General features: G+C 37.4%; 1 protein-coding gene across 2 annotated transcripts in view; it reads left to right on the forward strand.

Annotated features, from left to right (window-relative positions):
• lrfn1 (leucine rich repeat and fibronectin type III domain containing 1) overlaps positions 1–25,845 on the forward strand; it is a 116,032-nt gene that overhangs the window by 75,035 nt on the left and 15,152 nt on the right. For both annotated transcript variants that reach the window (XM_072392250.1, XM_072392251.1), the window contains one exon: positions 13,159–13,274. The gene's annotated coding sequence lies outside the window, so the exon portion shown is untranslated. The remainder of the gene's footprint in view (positions 1–13,158; positions 13,275–25,845) is intronic.

Here is a 25,845-nt window from a genome sequence, read left to right on the forward strand (position 1 = left end):
ATCTTGGATGACACATCTTTAAAAGAGCTATCTCCTCTAATTGCTCTGTAATATCTCTAAAGGCAAGGCAGGCAGTGAATGTGTTTACACTTTAAGCTCTGGATGTTTTTTGTGGGAATTCATATTTGGAAAGGTCTTTTAACATTTTATAAAGTCCCAGTGTCTCACTAGAGGTGACTCGTTCCACCCTGTTTGTATATCCATTATAGATGGCTAGCTCAGTCATGCCAGCAGTGTACATGTTTACAACTGTCAAATACACCGAGAAGGATCACTGAAAGTCTTGAAAAAGTGGTTATCCATAAGAGCTGGATGGATCCTGAAAACCATTTTGTAACACTATCTACCAAGTATATAAATAAAACATACAGAGATAAATGTGTTCATGTGCATTGAATCCAATATAAGGCAACCAATGTGGTGCCAGCAATATTACGCAGTGTGATGAAGGGGCAAATGGATTTTCACGTTCATTTGATTTATTTTCAAATTTGTGCATTTCCTGTAAAGCTGCGTTTAACCATTTGAACATTCAGTCAAAGCAATTATTTCTGCAAATAGCTGAAATATGCAAAACCTTTAATTTGCATGTGATATAAACCCGCATTCTGAATTCTGCGGATTAACAATAACCCAGCTTGGATTTCATTTCCTTTTTCTTCTTTTTTCATTTAAAAGACTATGAATAAGAAAAGGTGCACGTAAACTGTAAAAATCTATTTTAAAAAAAAGCTTGCTCTACTGCTCAAACGTGTGCTTGTTTTTGCAATGGTTTTTGCCTGTTTTGAAGAAGATGTGAAACACATTAGGGGGCATGGAAACAACTTTGCACAACTCTGACCTGGCATAGATTAACATGACATGACTCACCGGCTTTTTCCAGTCTAACTCACGTGACTGACTGGCATCTTCCCAGATATGATATAATATCCCAGTGATTCCCAGAGAAAGTCATTCCTGAAGAACAGCTCTCTTAATTTTCCTCTTGTGGATTTCCGACACGGTAGTTTTTATTTTTTTTCTGCTCATGGTAAGCGCTCCAGTTCCTGGTCATGAAAAGTGTTTCCTCCACTGAATTACAACCGGTGCCACCTCAGATGGCACTATGCTGGTAATTATTTCACTTAATACCATTCAATGAAAATGTGTCTGATTCACCTTCCCTTTTTGCGACTCTTAAAAAAATAGTCTCAGCTTAGTTCGCTGGTAAAACCTGGCTGACATGAAGAAGACAGATGTTGTCGTCCATTTTGTTTTCAGTAAAAGGTGAGAAAACTATTGGTTACTTTTACAGATGACAGATCAACTCAGTTTGTAAATTAGTTTAACAAGAGATATTATAAATCAGAACAACAACAGAAGTAGCTGGTATTCATTTGAATAAAGCTCCAAATAAGCTTGAGTTTCAAAACAGAATCATATTTTAACTACTGATTTTATCTCTCATATATATCATTTAATTACATTTTTATTCAATCTCATCTTTATTGTTATTTAAGTTGATCTATTTCTTTCTTTTGTTTAAATTTTAAATCATGCTTTTTATTTCTACTGTTTTAATGTCTCTGTAAAGCACTTTGAATCACCTTGTCATTGAATTGTACTGTACAAATAAACTTGCCTTGCCTTGCTTTGCCTTAACTTTGTGATTAAAATAATTAGAGGACAGGCTGGCTACTCAAGGTAGAGAAAAAGGTGATGATAATGAATCTGGTAATAACTGTAAAATGATAAAATGACACATTGTCAGCATGATGAAAACCAATATCAAAAGTTATTGAATTTTAAAAATGAAACAAGATCTGGGAAAAATTTTAAACACAAACTGTGTGTGCATAACTCCTTCATTAAAATCTTTTCAAGCCTTTGAGTAGCCACCCCTGAGAATGATCACGACCCTGAAAAAGTTGTTTATGCTTAAATAAGGCCTTCTAATAAAAAGTAAGAACTGAGCTGTTGTTTAATTTAACTAGTTTCCTCGACACTGAAAGGAAGTTGGCTTGTCTCGGACATAAAACTCTCAGGCTGAAAATTGTCCCCGCTCCAGCCGTGCTGATGATGCATGAGGTGAGAGATTCTAAGATCACAGTGAAGTACATGAAAGCCGTCCTGCCGTTAAACTGTTGTGAGCTCCCTTTAATTGTGTAGTTGAAGATGTTGTGGAGAAAAGAGTAGTCGGACACGTCGTGGTCAGCCTCTTATGGGGAATTTATTGAACAGACCGTCACAGAGACATGTACATTTCAGCATACATGGAAATTCCCAATGACTTCAGTTTTGCCCTTTATACCTTTCTATATCATTCAGTGTGTATGTGGCCCAAACCCAATCTCTATTTGGCACCTGCTGTCTGAGGACGCTACTGCATCTTCGTCATTATCTAGACAGGGTTCATTCTGACCTCAACAACATGTTATTCGTGCAATATGTTGATCGAGAGTCAAGGTACAATATATGTGGGGCAGAGTCAAGCCTCTCTCTCACATAATTCCCCCTGAAATCACTTATTAGTGATTGAAAAAAAAAGAAAGAATGAACACAAAAATAAGCAAAATTAGCTAAACCTACTAAATTAGGAGTGTTTATCATGATGCTGGGAACAAAACCTCTTTCCCAGAATAGTTCAGCTGTCATTACTCAACTGACTGTTAAATGCGCAGATATCTATAGAAAACTTATAAGTATCACAAAATTTTAACAAAATTATTCTAATAATAAAAAAAAAATTATCACTTGAAACATATCTACTGATATCTACCATACAGAATGAAATAGAATCTACCGACTAAATTGAAGTATTGCAAAAGGGAATATATGCATGTAGTAAAAGCAATGCTAAAACAAGGAAATCACACTAAAAATGAATGAATAATAAAATGGAGAGCACTGAGGTGTTATCAGTATTTCGCTTTTAAGTACCCTGCGTCAGATATGATTAACAGTTGATGTTTTGTGACAGGCAGTTTTAAGACCCAGTATTTGTTCTAAAGACATTAGGAGATATTTTGAATTCCCAACACTTTGTGTGAGACTTTTTTATCTTGAGTTCCTTGTCATTTATTGAACAGATTAAGAGAATGTCCTCATGCATTTGAAAGGGACAGAGTTGGCCAGAAAAGATTTTGTTCACTTAAAATTCTGTTTTCTTGAGAGACAACTTTGACTTGAGTATGATGCTGTTTGAATGTTAACATTGCAAAGTAATGAAATGCTTTATAACCACTTCCAGTATAAACTGAAGCCCAGATGTAATATTTTTTTTCAATTTTGTTTCCACTTGTATTTTTGATGAGATTCTCCCTTGTATTATATTCACGGGCAACATTTTTCCAGTGAATTTCAACATTGTAGGAGTTCAAATATATGCTTTTGGTTAGATTTAGTCACTTTAATGAAGATCGTGAAAATATTTCAGGTAGGAATTTTAAAAAAATTATAAATCACGGTTCCAGGTTCGATCCCTGCCTGGGGCCTTTCTGTGTGGATTTCGCATGTTCTCCCCATGTATGCGTGGGTTCTCTCCAGGTACTCCGGCTTCCTCCCACCATCCAAAAACATGCATGTCAGGTTAAATTGTCCTTTGGAGTGAGTGTGAGCGTGCATGGTTGTTTGTCTCGTTTGTCTCTATGTGGCCCTGTGATGGACTGGCGACCTGTCCAGGGTGTACCCCGCCTTTCGCCCGATGACTGCTGGGATAGGCTCCAGCCCACCCGCTACCCGATTAACGGATTGACGGTATAGAAGATGGATGGCTGGATTATAAATCACACTCAGATACTGATTGACAAATTGGATACTCATTTCCTACAATATCGTTGCTAACATTTCCTCCTCCTCCTTCTTCTCCAGTTGACACACAATTTCACCAGCATAAAACTAACTTAAACTGTTTTTATTTAAAAGCTCTGGATTGCAACCATTTCATCTCATATTTGGAGACAATGTGGCGCACCAAGCTACTGATTCATCTACAGATCTGTTCAGTTAGATAGTCAGTGAAGTCAGTCAGTGAAGTTCACTTCACACCAATGAAGTCCCTTGATATGTTCATTAATCTGGCCTCTGTCTTTGACAATACTGTTTATCTTAAAGATGTTTTTCTTATAAAGTAAGACTCATGATCAAATCCTGTATAAACCAGCAATGAGGATGAAAAGAATATCAAACTGTTGAGTTAAAGTTTTTCTAAGCGGTGCTTCTTTTAACTCTAAAAAAATCAATTTACAACTTTAAAAAGCTGCTCTGAAGTCTTGTTCATCAAAAATATTTTATGCCTCTAAATTTGTCATTTTTCCCTCTGTGATACCGGTTATCAAGTGTTTTTCTTGGTATTGATATCTAGTTGTAATTTAGGACAGTGGCAATCCTAAATTTGGATTGATAAAGCAGAAAGTCTGATGTTGTCACTGCTAACTATGTTAATCTATGACTAAAGGTTGCTGTAACAAAGAAAAATGAAAGAGACAGAAATGCTCACAGTGTGCTCTCTTTCTCAATGACTCTTTGTTGAATCAGAACAATTAACTTTAGCAAACATTAGCTCTCTTTAGATCTCTTCAGCTGTAGTCTGGCTTTATGAATTAATCATAAAAAAAAGAAAAAGATGAAAATAAAGACTTGCAGAGAAAACTGTTGTTTTTCATGTATTGTATGCCTCTGCCATTGTCATTTTTCAAATGTTTACTCCAGCAACAAAGGAGACCAGCGTGGCCTGCAATTTGTTATCTGACAAGGCATGACCGTGCTTAAAGCCTCCGCTGTAAGAGACATTGCCACAGCTCCTGCCATCTATCATAACATAGATCCAACTAATCAATGATTAAATTGACAACTATTAATAAAATCAATTAGTTGTACTAGCCCTACTGTGATTGCTATCTATTGACAAAATAGAACTTGAATTATAGAGACATAACTCAACTTCTGCACAGTGTACATGTAGTGCTGCTTGGTTAATTGAATTAGTGTTCTGAGAAAATCATGAGGAAAGATGAAATAACTTTATTTTTGGTAATATGACAGAAGTGAAATAAGAACCAGCTGATGAAATCAGATAAGTTTCCTGTATTCCTGCATTGACATGTTGGAAGCGATCTTATCACATCTCTCCTCTCCTGTTTGTTTTCCTCGTTCTGACTCTTGTCTTGGCAGATAAATCTCGTTATATTTGCCAATAAATTCAACACAACAGAAATTACAGAAACCCAAGTGTCAGCCAACATGGAGAGAATCGGGATGTTTTCAGAAGGTGAGAGAAATAAAGAGCTATTGTTTTCTAACCTGTATTGTTGGTCCCTGCTGCACCACCACCTCCACAACCTGCCAAAGTAACAGCTCTGACAGCGCTTAGGCACAACTCTGACATTAGTTCCAAAAGGTAAATAAGGAAAAATGTCTTTGGAGCTACTATAATTCATTGTCATTCCCTGCTCTTGTTTACAGACAAGTTGTCACATTCATTTAGCAAATTACAGTGTAATTTGCTGAATAAAATGGTGTAAAATGTAAAATGGTTTTCTCCTCCCACTTTAGCAAGGGAGAGAGGATACTAAAATAATTAAATCTATTATTTTGTGCCCTCGCTCCTCTCAGTTCTCAAATCAGTTGCCTCAGAATCATTGATCTTTGTGAGGGGATTATGCAGCAAAGGTGCCAATTCTTTTTTCTTTTTTTGCAGTTCTTTTTCAGTATTCAATTAATTGCACTAATTTTCAACCAGCTGGAGGGAGCTCCATTACTCTTTCCTACCCCTGTTTAGAGCTTTGTAAGGAAAAGGATATGCTAATACTTGTCATGCTAAGCCGCTTGTAATCTTCATGCTTGAATTTGTGAACAGAGGACCATGTCTTTTCCATACTGTGATGTGACAGCATTGTGTACTGTAGCTGTGTGGGGACTAGTGGTTTTAATTCCTCTGGATTTCTGAAAGATGACTAAGACTTTAACACAGCAACCTGCAATGCTGCAGTACAGACATACAAGTGCATTAAATATGATTGAAAGATTCCAAAATGGACAGCCACAGATTAACGTAATTTCCCCCTCTCCCTCTGTAATACATTTTCCTTAGACTGCAGACCATATGCATATGTAGCAGCAGTCAGTGAACCATGAAATCACTTGGTTTTTATGAAGCCCATTTGCATTTTCAGGTTAAAGCTCAATGGGGCAGAGGTAGTTGTAAAACCTTAATTTAGTATATCAGCCATGTCTTTACTTATTATGGCTGCACAAAATGTTCTAAGTGTCACTGTTGAAACAACGCTGCACTCTAATGCCATGAGACCTCCACATTGCAGCTCACACTGTTTTTCAACAATCAAACAAGGATCTAAATTTGGATAATTTTTCATCATGTGCTGTTGTTCATTCTCTATGAAAACCCACTCAAGCAAGTCCAGAGCAATGAAAATAATTGACTTTTTAAAATGACTTATTGGCTTTGCCTTAATAGGAGCTGTTTGAACCGTGGGGGGCGTTCATAACAGTTATATTAATATCATGTTGTAATATTTTTCTTTGTTGATGTGACATGGCTAAATCAAACCTTGTAATGTTCTAAAATGGCACCATAGGCTGGCTATTGTGTCAAAACTTAAAACAACGGGACTTCGCCTTGATCATTTTGCCAGCAAACACAAAATGTTCTAAAAGTGCTGCTGAAAGGTTATATTTCAAGAGCTACTGAACCTTCTTGTAAACACATGTGTTCATATGTTCTAGGAAACTAAGTTTGCAGCCCCTGTAATCTACAAGGCCAAGAATGACTATGTTTCAAATAAATGTATATTATTAAGGAGCAAAAAAGACATAATTACTGTGCTTTATTCTCTGTGTGATGCCTTTTATTTCGTGGTCTGAAAAATGGAAAAAAACAAACACTCAAAGGCAAAAGGATGACTTTTTGTTGGCCTACTGAAATCTTACCTTTAATAATTCATCACTCTCCAGTTGCTGTGGATTAATATCACATTAGAATGTTTGATGTTTAGTAAACTGTGACCTACAACATGGTTTAACAAGATTTTGGCTGAAAAACTTGTCCAGTTTTTCCCTAAAGTGTTCAACTGCAACTGGAGCCAGAATAATCTCAAAGACATTTCATGGCTACAACATAATGAGATCTCTGCACTGTTCATAATGTGGCCTGCATATTGTTGTTGTATATTTACTGTGGCTGTGACTGTTCTAAGCTTACATGATAATGTTCTTTTATTACTTCTCCTTCCTGCACATAGAGCTAAACATATCAAACATTAGGGTTAATCAATAAAATAACAGTTGCACTTTTTGAAGTAAATATGACATATGTGTAAATATGCTGGACTTTTGATGGCTGGAACTTTTTTCTTTTTTTCTTTTTTTCCTAGTATCCCTTATTTATCATTATGAATAGGCATGAAGCAAAAAGAACACACTGCACTATATTTATAAGCAAATGTATGGATATCATACAAAATTACATGATGTTGTATATTTCAAAGATGTCAACTATAGTCTTTAAAGCACTTTATTTGGCAATGAAGCCATTAACATGCTGATAAAAGCACATAAGTTATTTTGATATTTTGAAGAGGGAATCTTTCATTAATCTTAAAGCAATCTATAGACAATTAGTCAATAGACAATAAATAAAAATCATATTAAATGCACATAAACATGTATAAAGTCAACTCAATTAAGTTTTAATTGAGGTGATAATTAAGACAAAAAGAACTAAACTAGTTGGAATAAGGTGTAAAATTCAAGTTGATGATTTAGCTGAAGCTCTCATAGACAATTAGTCAATAGACAATAAATAAAAATCATATTAAATGCACATAAACATGTATAAAGTCAACTCAATTAAGTTTTAATTGAGGTGATAATTAAGACAAAAAGAACAAAACTAGTTGGAATAAGGTGTAAAATTCAAGTTGATGGTTTAGCTGAAGCTATGATTCTCATCAGCTCAGAGAGCTTGATTGGACAAAGACAGTCTAAACATAAATGAGATCCTACAGACCCATTTAAAGCTGCTGTTCTTGGTGATATATCAGGGACAGTAGTGTGAAGGATTTCTTTAATTTTCACTCAAACAGAAACTATTTTATTTGTAAGTTTAAAAAAAAAAAGCTCATGAAATCTTCACCACGGAGAGTTAACAGAATACATGGCTCCACAGAAATATAACTTTTGAGTCAGCCTAGTCTACAGAGCTGAAAGGAAACCTGGGGTTGTTGTTTCTAGACAAAGGGAATTTTTCTAAATTAGTGGACTGCTGTTTTCATTCCAGCTGTTATGAGGTCTTCTTTAAAGCACCCAGCTGTGAATTAAACCAAGAAGTCAGCCTCTTCTGACTGATTTTCTTCTTTTTTAGAAGGGTAACATCCAATGTGTGTAGGCATTAAAGCTGTTGCTCTGTCGACAAGATAACCAGCTTGTGTTGGAGTAAAGTTTAGGTATTTGCCCTCTGTTGTTTTGGCACATGACATAGAAGAAAATAAGACTGAAATTGATTATTTTAATTTGGTTCCAGCATTTTAGTAAAATAAACTCACAGGTTATCAAAAAGTGATCAGATGGTGATGTTATACTAATTATTAATTCATTGTTAATTGTTAATTATTCACTTTGACAGTCACACTTTAGAACAAAATCAATGGTATGAGTGAATAGTGTTAGCAGGGCTGTGTACATTTTAAGAAAAGTCAATTTAGTCTAAAAGACGATATCACGGTTGTCATTTTCAACATCCACATGAATATTAATCATTAAAGAACAAGACTGCAACTATCACATGTTGATTGTGATATACCAGTTAGATAGATGTTTAGTAGTAAAAGTTACAAATGTTGACAAGAGAACATAAAAACTTAAAAGACTTTAAAGACTACATAAGAGTGTGCAATAAGAATAAAAAAAATTTATTTGATATATAAATATAATGTGAGACGGTTGTGCTCTGCTATGTGAAAGTATTGTGTATTAGCAGCTGACAGGCTCAGATGCAGCAGTTATTACAGATGTCTGACAGCATTATGGAATGGACGACTTACTTTTCACTCCTGCTGGTCTCCCTCTCAGTGTCTGTGCTATTTGCAGGTGTGTTATGTGATGATTTTAATCAGACATGAACATTTCTATCAACAATGGCCTCGCACATTAAAAAACTGCTAGCATCATTCCTCATGCCAGGGCCGTGTCACTAATTTTCTGTTATTCGGATGGGGCCTTTGAATTTGATGGGTGTTCTTATCTATTTGAACTGTGGTAACCGGAGGTAGCTCTTAAAAAATGTTTTGACGTAGAAGGGTGAGAGATACAATTAGACTTCTGCAGCAGGTCTCTCCACTCTTGGAGCAGTATTTTCTCCATGAAAGAATCATTTAATTTCTTCTCCTTTTCACTGCATTGTACTAAGAAGGATGTTTACCTCCATTTTTGTACAACTAGCCACAACTTCAGAGTATCTCAGTTGCCCACAGGTGGTCCATGAAAGCTTTGCAAAATGTGACTTCACATTTTCCAGTGTGGAAAAGCACAAACAATAAACCACAGTTTTTAGGAAGCAATTCTTTGCACGCCAACTGTGTGGCCTCCACACTTCCTAGACACTGCTGCCTCTATTCTTTTCTCTGTGCACATCACAAGATTTCCTTTTTTCTTTAGGGATGCTTCAGACTGTTTCCAAAATTTCATATATAACTATGTATAACTATGTAAGTTTGTCAGTTGCAGATATAAGAACTTCCACTTTGCCACCCACAAGTCCTCTTTGTTATTACATTGCTGCCGTGATATGGTTTCCAGTCATTTTCTAGTCTGCTTTCTTGCTCAGTATGGTCTCATAACTGATTCTTTTACACATATGCAGGGGGGATAAGACCAAGGTGGAAAAATCTTTTAATTTTCCTTTTCAGAACATAAAAGAGCTAACTTTAATTGCTTGTCTAAGTTTTCAAGTTGATCTTTGTTGACATGACAGGAGAAGTCTCAGTAAAAAGCGAACATTAACACTATACACTGAGGACCTCCACATGTGATCTGATGGAGACAGCTTTGTTGAAGCTAATAAAAAGCAAATCATCCAATGAAACTACTCCAACAAGCAGTTTTCCTTAAAAAAAAAAGTTTTGTCTAGTTTGAAGTGAAGAGCAGAGCTCGGTTCGAGTAAGGCCGGAGGACGGAAGCATTTATTTGAGTCTGCTATTGAGTCTGCTACTGGTTTTTTTTAGATTTAGAAAGAAGAGGTGTCAAACAAAGTCAACAGATCATCAGTGATATTCTCTTCTGGAATACTGCGAGAACTTTGAACATTGTATAATAGTAAATGTTTTTAAAACACATTAAGTCTACACTAAATTGCATTTTTCCAATATGGTCAAAGCTTTAGGTCACCTCTATTAGTTAGATGTAATTAGTTTTTGACTGTGGTAACACAGTGGTAGAAAATCCATGAATGTGTACAGTGCTATGATTGATACCTTACCATACAGTGCACAGGATTCTGTGTGTAAAGCAAGCCATTAATCAAAGTGCTGACTTGAGGAGTAAATGACTGTAAAGCCAGGGAAAAGGAGGAAATGGTCTGCTGCCTTGCGGTTTCATGGATCTGCTGAGGATGAGTTTAACCTCACAGTTATGGCAGCTATCAGGCTACTCTACACCTCCAGACAGCATCACCGTTTCCTGAACGAGTGGCTTTGTCGCTCTTCTCCTGAGCTGCGATGACATTGAGAATGTCCTTTGACAGGCGTGTTACAGCTGTGGCTGGGTTTTTTTGCTTATCTTTATCTTGATCTTGGGTGATGTGTGGCTACAAGTTAAGAACATAGCTTCTTTCTGAAAAATTTCATTCTAACCCAAACCTTTACCCTAGTCAGAGAAATTAAAGATAATTAAAGCCAAGAATAAATACACACCAACACACACCTTCTCATGGCTTCAGCTGAATTAACTGCTGCGGTCTATTAAATTCTATGGGTCCTTGCTCACCTGCCGGTATAAGCTGAAGAATTGTCGTTCGCCTCTTCTTTTGATATCTGGGGAATAGCACAAGGAAAGGCATCTGTCTCAAGTATGAATGCATTCACTTAATTCTACTATTGATGGCAGCTTTAAGGCGTGTTGTTGTTTTTTCTCCCCCCTCATGGATGGTTAACAGGATCAGATGTACCTTTCGGCTTTTGCAGATTTGTTTGTTACTTTCACAAACCAAATACATTAGACAAGACTCATATCACTCTTACACCATCTTCTTGCATTTCTAAAGAGAATTAAATTAAATTACTCATGTCTTTTCTGATTGCTATAAGTAGAGCTTTTGTCTCTAAGAAAAGTCGTGTAACTTAAAGACTGATTCAAATATCTCCCTTTACTGCCTGATAAAATACCCTCACCCTCACCCCCCACCCCTGCTCTGTCTTTGCATTTCTCCTAGCAAACTAATAGCAAAGTATTGAATACTAATGCTTTCGCTGCAGGTACATTTGTAACTATTTCCCTCCAAAGAAATGTCAGCATTGCGTGTCCTTAATGACTGTGTGTTTGTCTGGAAGGTGAATTTCAAGGTTGAAGTTGTTTTGAGGGAAATATGATTCATCATTCCTGTAACCTGACTGGCCTCTTGAATATTTCTTCTTTCTTTTTGATTCCACCCACATCAGTCTTTCTCTGAGTGACTGAGTGACAGAATATAGCCAAAGACAGAAGTCTCAGTCACTCCTGTTGTCACATTGAGTATTCTAAGTAACAGCGCTGGCAGCATAGGAGGGTGACTGTTTCCCTAACAACTGCCTCTGTCTTGCACACGCAGGAAGGAATCAAGCTGATGGATAACAACTTGACGGAGTACGTCCTTTGGCTAAAATTGTGTGGCACTGAGGATTTTTTTTCGGTCTTTTTGCTTCTTATACCTAAAGAAAGAGGTCAAATGTTGTGGCTGTTATAGGACAATAGAGTGAGAAAGTAAAATGTTTTATTCGATGAGGGGGAGACGGGTAGGAGATAAAGTAAGGCCAGCGTGTTTAGACATAAGATTGTTTATTCTAGGCCAGGTGATGATTTGCTATTTGGAGATAAAGATAAAAGTGAAGAATTTCCAATGAGAATCTTCTTTTTGGAACGCCATCAGCACAAACACTCTTACTTAGTTTTTCATTTCTTCAACTCTGCCATAATTCTATCACAAGATGAAGTGGATTTGGAAGAGAATTGGTAGGGCCTATCAAAAAGGAAAAGCTTCCGTCATAAATACTTCATTGGTTGGATGAATAGCTGAAGGTGACTAGCCTTGGATCCCTCTCTGAATACAAATTGATGTACAGTAAAGCAGGAACCTAAGTGCAGAATTCTGTTTGTTCATGCATGAAGGCTCTCAGCAGACAAATGTGAGTGATATTGTAATCTCTTTTGGGTTGCGTGCCGCCGTACTGCAAGCAGAGCTGTAACATGTCACATATCTTGTTTTGAATTTTTTGAGGACAAGTGAGAAAGTGAATGCCCGTGACCTTCGCGTTCACATCTTTCTAGTGTTAGAGAAAGCAAAGTAGAATGTTGCAGTAAAAATAGCTGTTGTGGATATCCTCATCTATTTTCATCAGGCGCTTGCAATAATCTCAAGTTAAAGCATAGAGTAATTTTTCAGAGGCATTAATCATTGTATTTTTTACAGCTGCAAAATCTCATCTTGAACTGAATATTTACCAGATTTTTGGTTATATACAGATGAGTTCCAAAGCTGTATCAAAATATAATGAATGTTTCATCACACTCCCCTTTACACTTTGTTCTGCTTTAGCTACAATGATGCATGAAAATATTAATGATAGGGCACATATTCATAGCCATGGTATCTACAGCTTTGTTATTCTGGTCCCTCTCCTGCTGCTTGTGCTTTCTTCCTGTTGTTCCATAATCAGATCAGCGTTCATATCACACCCAAAGCTGCCAAGTGTAAAAGGGAGCAAGCTCAGTCAATGAAATTATGAATGTATGACTGCTTCTCTAGTGTGTTGAGAAATGTTGCATCCTTCACTGAATGCTGCCTTGAAGTACATTGTTAACATCCTAAAAGATTTCAAAACAACCTCTCCCCTGAAGGTTTTTATTTTTATTGTGTTTATTCATTTTTTTCACTGTAACAAAAATGACTCAACATGTCTTTTTGTCCTCTAGTTGGTGTTTTCCTGTGACACTAGAGGGAGTGGCCTTCCTCCACCCTGACTCTCTGAGCACCACCTCATCAGGATGCTGATGTGGAACCTGTAATGGAGACCAGGGCTTAATAATTGGTGAGCTTGTCCTGTTTTTCTAAGTGACTGCATATTAACGGTGAGCAGTTTCAGGTGCACCCCTGAGCTCAGGCAGCTCTAACTATGCTGAAAATGTTGTGTTAGCAGTTGTGCATCAGCAAATTTGAGAAGCAGCAGTATGAGTACCAACGGTGGGAATTTTTTACAGAAAAATCACAGGTGCAGAAGTGGGTCAAGTATGCTTTCTTTTTCTTTGTTGTGGGAAAGCATGTATTTTACACTGTTATGCAACCGTTAACATGAATATACATATGTGTATATATACACATATACATATGAAAAAGAAATGTACAATTTGTGTTTATACAACAAGTGAATGACAAGGAAATATAGAAGGTTATATACATTGCAAGAGTGTGCAGTAGAGGGTGGCCACCTATTCTTTAACTAATTAAAGTTACTGATTAGTCAGTAGCTTTGCATGTTTACAAAAGGTGGTAGTTTATTGTCTATGAAGCTTGTTCTTTTTATATTTGACGCTAATGAATATAATTGACTGTATGTGCAAAATCTGCCTATCATGCTTCCAAGTACACTAGATGTTTTGGTGTTAATGTGCTGAGATTTTCTAATGATACACAGGGTAGTTGCTTTGCTTTTTGCAACCATCTTCTGGAGTCACTGTAACTACACATTTGATTTAATTTTTTCTTTTTTCTTTAATGGTTTTATATTTTGGGCAGCACGGTGGTGTGGTGGTTAGCATCATCACCTCACAGTGAGAGGGTTCCAGGTTCAACTCTGGGCTGGGGCCTTTCTGTGTGGAGTTTGCATGTTCTCCCTGTGTATGCGTGGCTTCTCTCAAACTTCCTCCCACAGTCCAAAAATTGGTGTCTCTAAAATTGTCCTTAGGAGAGATCATGTGTGTGGTTGTTGGTCTCATTTATCTCTGTGTGGCCCTTTGATGGACTGGCAACCTGTCCAGGGTACCCAACCCTGACGACCGCTGGGATAGGCTCCAGCCCCCCGCGACCCAACTGACAGATTAAGCGAGTATAGAAAATGTATGGATGGTTTTATATTTCATGAAGCAATAAAAGGGAGTGAACAATAATGTATGTGCATCTGTTTAATGTGATGGAGGGAGACTAGTAAGTTTTTGCAAGTCTGTCATCATCATAACAAACACTGTGTGAGGGCAAACCTATGTGGGTTGTCACCTACCTGTGTCCTGTTAATCGGCCTGTCTTGCTCTGCTGTTGTTGGCTGAATGAAGATTAAAACATTTGAACGGTTTGGACATTTTTCAAAAAATAGAAAATCATTTAGACCCTTCCTTTACACTTCGGCCTCAAATTTCTGATGAGGATACAGTGTGGAATCAGCTGATGGAAAAAGAAAACACCTCAACTGATCCCAACATGAAACACGCAAGCATGTCATCCATTCCATGTACCACTTTTGTAGCCCAACATCTGCTGGGAAAATAGTTTGTCAACATGCCCACAAACTTTAAACATGAAACACTCGTTAAGCACTATGACATGGGTGTTTCATTAACTCTGGGGCATAGATGCAGTGTTGGAACTACAGCACATCTGCCAGCAGCAGACAGGTAACAGCTAATTAATAAATTCAGTACATCCTACCACACTGTACGCCGAAAGAAAAAGCAGCCATTCAGCACATTATTGTTAGATTAACTAACATGTTGTGTGTCAAACAGTTGACATGCAACTTAACGCAATTCTGTTTCTTCCATCTTAACAGGATTAATGAAAAATACAATTTATATTTTACAGAAATATTAAGACCCTGTTTAATTTCATTTTAAAGGAATGGATTTGGTGATGGGCTGCACGGTGGTGTGGTGGTTAGCACCGTCACCTCACAGCAAAACGGGTTTCTGGTTTGAATCCTAGCTGGGGCCTTCCTGTGTGGAATTCGCATGTTCCCCCCCGTGTATGCGCGGGTTCTCTTCGGGTACTCCAGCTTCCTCCCACCGCCCACGAACATGCATGTTAGGTTAATTGATGACTCTAAATTGACGCTAGGAGTGAGTGTGAGTGATGATGGTCGTTTGTCTCGTTTGTCTCTGTGTAGCCCTGTAATAGACTGACAACTTGTCCAGGATGCACCCCGCCATGAAACCTGGGATAGGCTCCAACCCCCATGCGACCCTGAGTTGGATTAAGCGGGTACAAAAAATTGATGGATGGAGTTTGTGATACATTTATGGCATCTACAGTATGGTAAAAAAGAGCATTTCAACTAACTGATTTAGTCTCTTAAAGCATAATTTGTTTTTAAAAGTTTTCCCTTTTTGTAAAAAGGCTAAATAAATTGAAATAGTTTATATATTTTTTATACTATCACTTATTAACCACATAATTATGTATCAGTAATGCAGTCAAGTAACTGTTCCGGTAAAGTTGATTTAAGTGTGCTCTGTACTGGTGCTCCAAAGATGTCCAATTGGGAGCACCAGTGCCTTTGATCTGAAACTCTAGTACATACAGTATCTGATAAAATGTTTGCAATAGTGAAGTTGGGGGGGAAAGGAAATATAAGAGCTCAAAAAAGGAGAAGGATGTAGCTTAACAGCAACGAAGAAACCTCCATCCATCTGTCCTCCGTATCTGCTTAATCCAATTCAGGGTCACAGGGGCAGGAGCCTTTCCCAACCACCATCGAGCTAAAATCAATTTAGAATAACCAATCATCCTAACAGGCATATTTTCGGAAGGTGGAAAAAAGCTGGAGTATCAAGAAGGAACCCACACATACACAGGGAGAACGTGCAAACTCCACACAGAAAGACTCCAGTCAAATTCAACCAGGGAGTCTACTGCCATGAGGTGTGAGTGCTAACCAGCACACCACCATGCACCCCAGTGACGTAGATATGTATATATATTCAGATTATAGCAACTTGTAAACTTGTACTTAGTTAATCTTTACAATAAAGTGATGTCCACCTGAAGGAGATTTAAAATTGTAAAATATCAATGAGTTTCTAGTAATCCAACTGGCTAAATGTACTATTATGAAAGAGTGAGTTACTATTGTAGTCTTTTAATGATCTTAGTTAATTTTTCTTTTTGATTTTGACATAATATACTGTATTTACTTTAGTAACACAAAAATCAATTATGTACGATAGAAAAACAAGCTATTAAAAAAAGAGGGGGAGATAACCTTTGTCACTGATTCTTCTTTGAATTGTTACCCTCCTATCTGTGGAGTGACTAAAAAGCAAACCCCACCCACTTAGCACCTTATGTTGACTTGGCTAACACTAAATCAAGTGTTTCAAGTGATGTGATGCTTATGTTGTACAAGAAAGCCTCTGTCTGGCTCATACTGTAACTGACTGCATCTAAAATGGTCCATAAAACTGCTGCAGCAGTGCATAAACTCAGTTTCAGTTTTTACATGATACAGTGTAGTATGAAACTGTCAATTAAAACTCAGTACACGATAGAGTTAACGATCTGTGCTGCATCTTCAGAGAGTAGTGAGCCAACAATGATTGTGTAAGTCTGAAATGCAGAAACTACCTGTATCCTCTTAGTATCTGTCTGCTGCCCTCTGAGTCAGTTTCAATCCTGAAAATGTCATTGCACTGCATCTAGCCTCTATATCTCATCCACCTCACTGCCAGCAACTATACTTTGTTAAGGGCAAACTTTTAGGTAAAGGTCTGAGCAATTCCCCAGGGGGAGCTAGGTAAAGAAAGAGGATTTGAGGTGAGCTTGTTTTGCCTACCTCTGAACCTGAATGGTCAGAACTCCTGTGGCTTCAGTGGTCAAAAGGTGAATCGCGCAGTGCTTAGAACAGAGAAATATGATGGCTCCCACTTGTTCTCCTATGGTTCAAAAGGAATGGTATGGCAATGCTAATTAGCCAGATTGTGTTACGGAATTGAACATAACTTGCTGTTCCCCCTCCTGCTCTTCATACACTTAACGAGCAGCGTCTACAGCAGTCATGCACACTGCATAACTCTGCATATTTTGTGTTCAGTCAGACATCTTGTTCTGTTTGTGTCCAAAAAAATAATTCACATTGATTATTTTCTAATCCTTTGCTGTCAGATAAAGCAGTTTCTGTTAAATTTGTATGGGTTGTATGAAAATGTAGTGATTTTGGCCATATGTATTCTCTGGACATTTTGAATGTTGTATAATCTGCTTATCAGCAAGTTTCGCCACCAGTTTATCTGTGCTTGTGTAAAATGATGCTTCTACAAACTGAAAACCCAGTGTTCTGTAAGAAGGCAGTGAATATATTTATTCAATCAAGAACTGTGGTGAGAGTAAGGAGGGGGTTAAGCTACCTTAAAATTCAGGCACACGCTTCCCCTCCCCTGTCTTGTGTTTTGTGGTCTGCTTCTCTTGTCAAAGTAATCTGAATCTTTCCATCAGTGCTTCCTGGAATACTAAGTTGAAAGCAGTGACAGGCAGTGTCGAGTGGCAGCTCCAGGTATTCTTGAGGGTTACAGCACATCTCGCCATGTTAAGATATCATCTCTGCATCTGATTCTTGTTTCTGCAGCTCTAATCATCCACAGAAATTAAGCAATCCCCCAGTGCATCTACCGCCTTGTAGAATTACAATGGCTTTGTACATTTGAAATGCTCTACCTGAAGCTTTTTCAAATAATAGTGGAGGGAAATGTGGTGAAATCAAACACACCTGCATGCATATGAGCATAAGTTAGATACAAAAGACGCATAGCTTCAGGGGAGTTGTGCTCCGCGTCTTGGAGCTCGCTCTCATTTTCTCTCCCAGTCAAATATCTTTTTGTTAGTGCAGATGCACTCAGGGTTGGCAACACATCGGAGACTGAGTCACTTAAACATCCACATCTTGACACGCAGCTGATTCACTGTCTATTGATTTCTCCATACATCATATTCTTTTGCACTGTTTGTTATGTATGCACACAGGGCACAAAGGGCATTGTTTGAGCTTTTCTGCTCATATGTCTGCTTCATAGCTCCCTGCTTTTCAGATTAAAAATGCAGAGGCCTGTTTAATGACACACGGAGGAGCAACTTTATCCCGTAAGCATCCTCATTAGTTACAAGGGCCGTGACTGAGTTTAGACATCCATTTACATTAATGGCCAAGAATGGCAGTGTTTGTGAGCAGAAACTCTATCCTGATGTAGCAAAACAAGATAATCTCTGATCTCTGTGTTGTCGTGCATACCCTTGAATTTATTCATTCAAAATAAAAAATTGATTATTGATGTAACTTGTACTGCAGTGCAGACTCTCCACATAACAAGGTAACAACAGAAAATTTCTCCACTTGCAGCTCTCTTACATACATTTATCATTTTATTCACTGCTGCAGAAATCAGTGGTGCATCACAAATTGCTGAGCAGGAGAACATCTTCTCTTTCAGTCCTGGCAGTAGTTACTCAGATTGGAGTAAGTGGTGAAAGTTCAGCATTACGGAGAGAGGCATGCTCAAGTGTGTTTTGGTGGGCAATTCAGACTCTTCACATACACATCGGTACAGTTTTAGAAGTGATATTGTACTCTTTTTGAGCCACCTGTATGGATAATCTTAACTGGTTTTCTTTAATGTAATTTAAATTCACTAAAGCTATATACAATCTATCAAGCAAATGAATAAGTTGTTTGTTTTAATGATGATTTATAGTTATGAAGCATTGGTTATACATCTTCTTGTACAGAAAAACATACAAGTTCAACCCAGTGTTCTTTTTCTGCCTGTCAGTCATCATAAATCTGAACCTCTGGACATCCTTCCTTAAGTCTCTACCCTGTGCTGTGTGCTCTAAGTGGCTAATGATGTAATGCTGGCAGTATCATTATCCATATACCAATCGGTCTGAGGCCATGACAGGTTCCCACTTCCTTTAATATAATTGACCCAATACAGTGTATAGGAATAGGCTGTATGATGGTGGCAGACAAATAGCTGGTTATGAGCCACAGCTCCTCCATTGTCTACCATGCCGCAGAAAGAGTGGGAGCCCATAAAGAGCTCTGGCAGAGTTTCTGCTTCCATCTGCCTGCATGCCTTGCAATGGAGCCCAGCTCGCACCACTTGAGATTATACTCACGTCCAAGCTGTTACTGTAATTTGCATTGGCTCATAGGCAGAGGAGAATGAGAAGGAGGAGGAGCTGCACATGAGACAGGGATGTTATAAGTGGTCCTGGCAGCACAATGGGCCTGCCAGGATGTAGTATTACAGACGAGTGACATGGACAGAGCTACATTAAAGTGCAATAATAGGATTGAGCAGGTGTTTGTACATGAAACTAATTATTGAGATATACAGTTATACAGTTGGAAACCATTTCATTCACTTTCAGTTTTAGTGTTGTGTGCTTTATAGCTGCATTTTTCTTGATTCTTTCGTCTCCTCCCAGAATATGAAGACTATCAGTCACAATACTTTTACAAATTAATTAGATGTTTGTCTAACTACACCCTTTGTTATGTATTTCACTAATAAGCAACTGATTTCCCTGTTATTCATTCAGATGAAAGATCACACAACAGGAGAATACCCACGCAAGCAAAAACAAATGAGCTAAAACAACACAAGGAATGGCCAGGGCAGAGGATCAAACATAAAGACAGGAACACACAAGCTGCTGCATTGCCCTCTCCGTTACAGATCCCACTTCAAACCTAAGGTGATCTTCAAATCTCCTTTGAAAATCCATTAAAATCCTAAGCAGCAGCATTGTTTACACCATTTTCTGAATTGAAATGCTGTTTGCTTTTGAACATGGCTGCATCATCCACATGGAAGAGTAGCTGACTATGTGTGAAATCTTCCCCTTGTAAGTTTAAGAATTAAAGTCACATTTCCCTCCAAAAGGGAACAAAGTCAAGAAAGCACTTTGAGCCCAGTTCGACTGAATGTTTTCTAATCTACTCATTTTCGAGCTTAATTTGTTTCTAACTTGATAGCTTTTGGACTTCAATTTGGTTCACCAGCTAATGTATCAAATTTACTAATTAAACACAGCCAAAAAATAAAGAGCAATTGCTGATAAAACCACCTCCATCAAATAGGTCATGAACTAATTATGTATGTTACAGACGCAACCGCAGTGACTTATAATGAACTTGCTGCAGCTGGTCTCAAAGTCAAAATATAATGCCTTATATCTTTAACTAGTATTCCCTTCAAAAGACTCTTTTTGTTACTTTACAGTTGTAAAATAAACTTATCACAGTGGTTGAATTATTCTAAAGATAGATTTTGAGGTTTTAATGTCCGACCAGTTTTAAGCAGTTTAATTTATTTTGGGAAGTTGGTAAGACATCAGCAGTTTTACACAGCAGCAAATCTATTTTGTGTAACATTAGCTTTCCATTATAGAGAGCAAAATTGACTGTTCCACAAGTATTCAGCCGTATTAATTTTGTGCACAGCCATAAAAAAATGCATAGAAAAAAAAAACAATTAGAATTATGTGACAAAGAGAGCAAAATGTGTCTTTCAGCCTCAAATAGCAGCCCTGACAGGTTTGTGATTAGGGACTTATAAAGTGTAGCATGAGCTTGTTTTCAGTCATTCTAAACATTTCATTCACATAATGACTAATTATACTGATATGTCATGGATTAAATACATTGACCTTATTTCTCTGAGTAATGGAATTTGATGCAGGAATGTCAAACAGGGATCTAATTGACCCAGAGAATCATGCACTTCCAATTCATTCTCATTCGTGTTACATATTGTTGTTTTATCTTTGAGATATGCACAAGGTGTCCAGATGGTGACGTGTTACCCTCCATTTGCTGTTGGGCCTGGTTTACACAACAAGAATAATGGGTTCGGGTTAGAAAAAAAAACCCTTGTTGGTTGTTGCTGCGCTCTCTGAAATGTCTATGCTAAAGGCTACCCAAAGTGTTACATTGGGTCCTGATAAAGTGTTGGCATGTAATGCAATGAGACAGGTCTTTCATATCAGACTGTTTAAGGTTAAACTTGAAAGCTTACAGCGGGTCATCACCTCAGTTTTCTTCCCCCAAGACATTAAAACGTTATTGTCATTTTCATATGAGCTACTTTGTGTAATCACTTGTTTTAAGCAGACCCCAAAGGGATGTTTTTTTGAGATAGTGATCGAGACAACTTCTAATTAAGGTTGTAGAATAATCAAGCTCTTGAGGTCATGCTAACCACTGTTAAACAGGATTTTAGTCCCAAACTTGTGTTTTTGTTTATTTGTTTTCTAATCCTAACCAGGTGAAGTTTGAATTATTCATCGTTTTGCATTTTAGAATTTAGTCATCCTAATTCAACCATAGTTTCTGTTCTGCAAAAGGTTTCTATGAAACCAAATATACCTTTTAACTGTATCGAAAATGTTAACCCCTTTTTTTAAATACCTTTTAAAAAACTTTTAAATGTTGCCCAGCATTAAATGAAAGAAAACAAACTGTCAATGGTCAGAATCATACAAATTATATTACAACAATGTGCTCTTGGAAGAGTTCTGGTCACATCCTTTTGTGCTTTCACAACTCATAACATCTATGCATCACTATTTATGTGGTGAACTTGGAACACATTTACATTTCAGTTACTTGCTTTTACTTGTTGCTGATAGAACAGAATTTCCAAGACCTATAAGTGTATTTGCAATGTTTCTTATCTTTTTTTTCCTGTGCCTCCATTCTGCCATTTTTACATACAAATCAGAAGTTTATAAAGCTTGCATAGCTTCATGGAAATGCAGTATAATGAAAATTATACTGCAAATAAACATGGATGAACCAAATATAGGTTTCCACTTCTTTTAGATCTAATCTTTTGAAAGGATTTATGAAGAGGGAAATATTTAGTTTGAATAAGGGAATTAAGCCTCGGAGAACACAAGAATATTACGAAGTAATAATGTTTTACCAGCAGAAAGAAAATGGCAAACTACGTCAAAAGCACAATAAAATATATAATGTAAGGGGCCTTTTGTTTGTAGCCTCTACTTATTCATGAGGTCTTGTGTTAAATATAGGCTGTATAGACTCCTTTGGAGCAAACTCTACAGTTCCTCTAAGAATATTTTTTTTAAAATCTGGACTGCAGGAAATTAGAAAAATAAGGTTCTATGTCTACATAGTGCCTTTATCTGGTAGAAAAGAGCTGGCTTGACACTGAAAAAGTAAGACCCACCAGCATTTTTGTTGTTTCTATGACGACAATATCTCAACAGTATCAAGCCTGAATCTCACCTTTAACCACTGTTTTTGAAAAAACAGCTTTACCCCCTTTGGTCTGTATTATCTGTCAATCTACTCTGTGTTCAACATATTTTTTCCACTATGAGCACCAAACAGAGGAAACTTGCCATCATACTAACTACGGTTGAGCCTGTCACAACTCAATCTGACAGCAGTTGTGCAGGGAGAGGTCAGCACATGACACAATCTGTCAGAGATACAATAAATATCACAATCTCGTTCATGTGAGGCTACAAGAAGAAGCTCAGTTCCTGGACTGTTTAGGGTTAACTAAGAGACAGTTTCCTGGAGGAGTAATTTCAGAGGATTCGAGGTGACAATCAGCCATGCAGATTTCCTGTTTGATCTGCTATCAACTGTGGGCAAAACTGGCACTCATTTGATTTTTGGGTTTTAGAGTTACTTGTCACCATCACACTACAAATAGACTTTTCTGATCACTTCTGGGGACATGCTCCCACAAATAGACCTTTCTGATCACTTCTGGGGACATGCTCCCACAAATAGACTTTTCTGATCACTTCTGGGGACATGTCACGGTCAGACGGAAACTGCTGTCCTCAATTGTAACAATTTTTCTTGTTACAAGAGTGACAGTTTCTGTCCATATAATTGGTTGCCTGAAGAAAGCGGCCATGATGACTCTCGTGCCTTTCTTAAAATTTCTTCAAATAATTAGAGCCCCCCCCAAAAAAATGGAACAAAGACATAGTAATGAACCAAGAATCAAGTCAAGGCTTTGTTAATTATTCTTTGCAAAAGAGAAAATTAAACATCAAACCACTTCATGCATTATCAGAAAATCACACAAGAGCTGACACACAGCAAACCTTGAAGCTGGTCAGTTTCCAGACCTCCGAGGAAGAGTTCAGCAGCATGCCACAGCTTGTTGTTGCTCTGGAATCACATAGTGGGTTAATACAGATCTGCTTTTTAAGAATTACATTTAAAAAACGCTGGAGAAAAACAAAGGCGTGTCAGCACTTCTTCATGATGCACCAACCACAAAACAAAAGCATAACAAGACCAGGATGGCACAAAAGTTAAGAACTGCACATCTGCAAATGCTTATTAAGTAATTACACAACTGGTGCACAGAATTCAATCATTTTTTGCTTAGTAGAATGCCACAAATCTAAAAAGTGTCATGGAACATAATTACTGGGTGGTGATGAAATGCAGCCAGGGATCAGTTTAATTTGTTCACTTTATAAATCCCAACAGAGGATAAATACACACTTGATGTAAATTTGATGGCCCACTGCCACTCTGTATGTGTTGACATTTCAGTTTGCTTTATTTGATGTAGAAACAAGATTAGTAAAGCTTTAAATATATGTTTGGCAGACGTTCTGCTTAAACCTGCTTTGCACCGGCTTTGCTATGAAGTGTGTCAAATTAAAGCTGTACCATTTTTATCCATTATTTATTGTCCATTATTTACATGCACTCAGTGAATCACATACAGCCATTGCTGCCTCGCTCGAAGGTTGTATCACCCGCTTATAAGTATCACAGCCTTGAGTGATTTTGGGACACTGTCCTCTATATTAATTAGAGGTGTATGAATTTTCCATTATTGGATCCAATTATTTCAAAAGATTTATTCATGTGGATCCTGTTGGTAATAAATCTCAATTGTATTTGTTAATTAAATGATACAGTGGTCAAAAAAGGAGAATGCACATGTTGGATACTTACAAATTATTTGACTTAGAAAATGATGAATGTGGTTATTTAATCTTGAAGGTCTGGTTGGGAAGAGAACCGAGCTGCTTTGAGCTAAATGCAGATTTTAGCATGCGCATGTGCTCAGAGTGATGTGTTGTAATATTTAGCAGGTTCACCTGCTAATTTAATGTGTTAGCATGCTAATTTGCTAAGTTAGCACCAAACATAAAGCCCAGCAGAGGCTGATGGTAATGCCATATACAAGTTAGACCGGATGATGGCACCAGAGGCAAATGTCAAAGTAAGTTGAATAACAACGTCTGTACTGAATTTTATGTTTTTTCCATCCAAGAGTTTTTTTTAAGTTATATGTGACAGTAAAGTAATTAGGAACTATGATCCATCCAATAAATGTGTACTAAAGGGTTGGCATGGGCAACTGGTGCGCAGAACAAATTCAACAGCTTTAGTAGAAGTAAGACTAGCAATGAATGGTCTACATTATTAATTTTATGATGGAGAAGGTTCTTTTTTTTTGAAGGAGGGGGACAGAAATCAGCTTGAAAATAGTTTATATTAATGATAGACCTGCTCTTGGTTGTATTGGTTGAACAGTGAATAGTATGTAGTTCATCCACATAATAGATTTTTTTTCTCCAGAGTATAAATCAGCTCCTCACGAGAGTCTGCTGTGGCAGTGGAGCACATAACAGGCATATAGAGCAGGGTAGATACATTTAGGATCAATGCAGTGTAGGAGCCTAGGGATGAGGATTTGAAACCAAGTGTGGATTCCTCAGAATCACTGCAGCACAAAGCACCAAAACAGAGGTTTTATTCAGTCTGCCCCAACAGTGAGGAGGGCAATGATCATGATAATAAAGGACAATGATAATAAAAAGAAGCAACTCAATGGATGAAATGTTAAATTTAGAAGACAAGCAAGCATACATCAACAGGAAACAACAACCTGTCACAACATGCACAAACTAAATATAGAACTGACAATTATATTGTTCCAGCATTTCTAAATCACCATTTTTTGTCTCTGACCCTCAATGGATTTGGAAATAACTGCAGCTAGAAATAAAAAGCGCAGAAGATGAATGTCACTCAGAATCAATGTGTGTCCCCCTCATTGTTTGTGAGCAAATCCTACTTTTTTGTTTTTATCATGGCTTGTTTGTTTGTATTCTTTTTTGTTTTTCCCCTTGGACAAATATGTCAACTGTACTTAAGAAATCACTTGGAAGGTGTCTGTGAAACTACAACATGAAAAAAAATGATTTAGTGCCATATTGTATTGTTGAACTGTTTGAACTTCATGATATCCTCTATATTTGTAGAAAATGTATATATTTAGGCATCATTTAACTGGTAGCTACATTTATTTAACATGGTTTCAAAGTACTACGGTTGCTATACCAGTTGGATGGTATTCAGCTGTATGAAAATGATGGATTATTATGTTTGACACATTTTCTCATCTACAATCAAACACAATGGAAGTTGATGTGTATTCTTAACTACTTTTCAGACGTGTCAGCTTGGGCCACATGCACTTCTTGAAAAAATGGTTTTAAATTCTGATTATATGGAAGCATTATGTTGACCAAATGAAACCCTTCGGTCTTCATCATCTAAAAGGTAATCATTACTAATTTGAACAAGTTAGACATAACTTGGT

Source organism: Leuresthes tenuis, unplaced genomic scaffold (genome assembly GCF_036924035.1).
Source record: "Leuresthes tenuis unplaced genomic scaffold, fLeuTen1.0.hap1 SCAF_9, whole genome shotgun sequence".
NCBI classification, from domain to species: domain Eukaryota; kingdom Metazoa; phylum Chordata; class Actinopteri; order Atheriniformes; family Atherinopsidae; genus Leuresthes; species Leuresthes tenuis.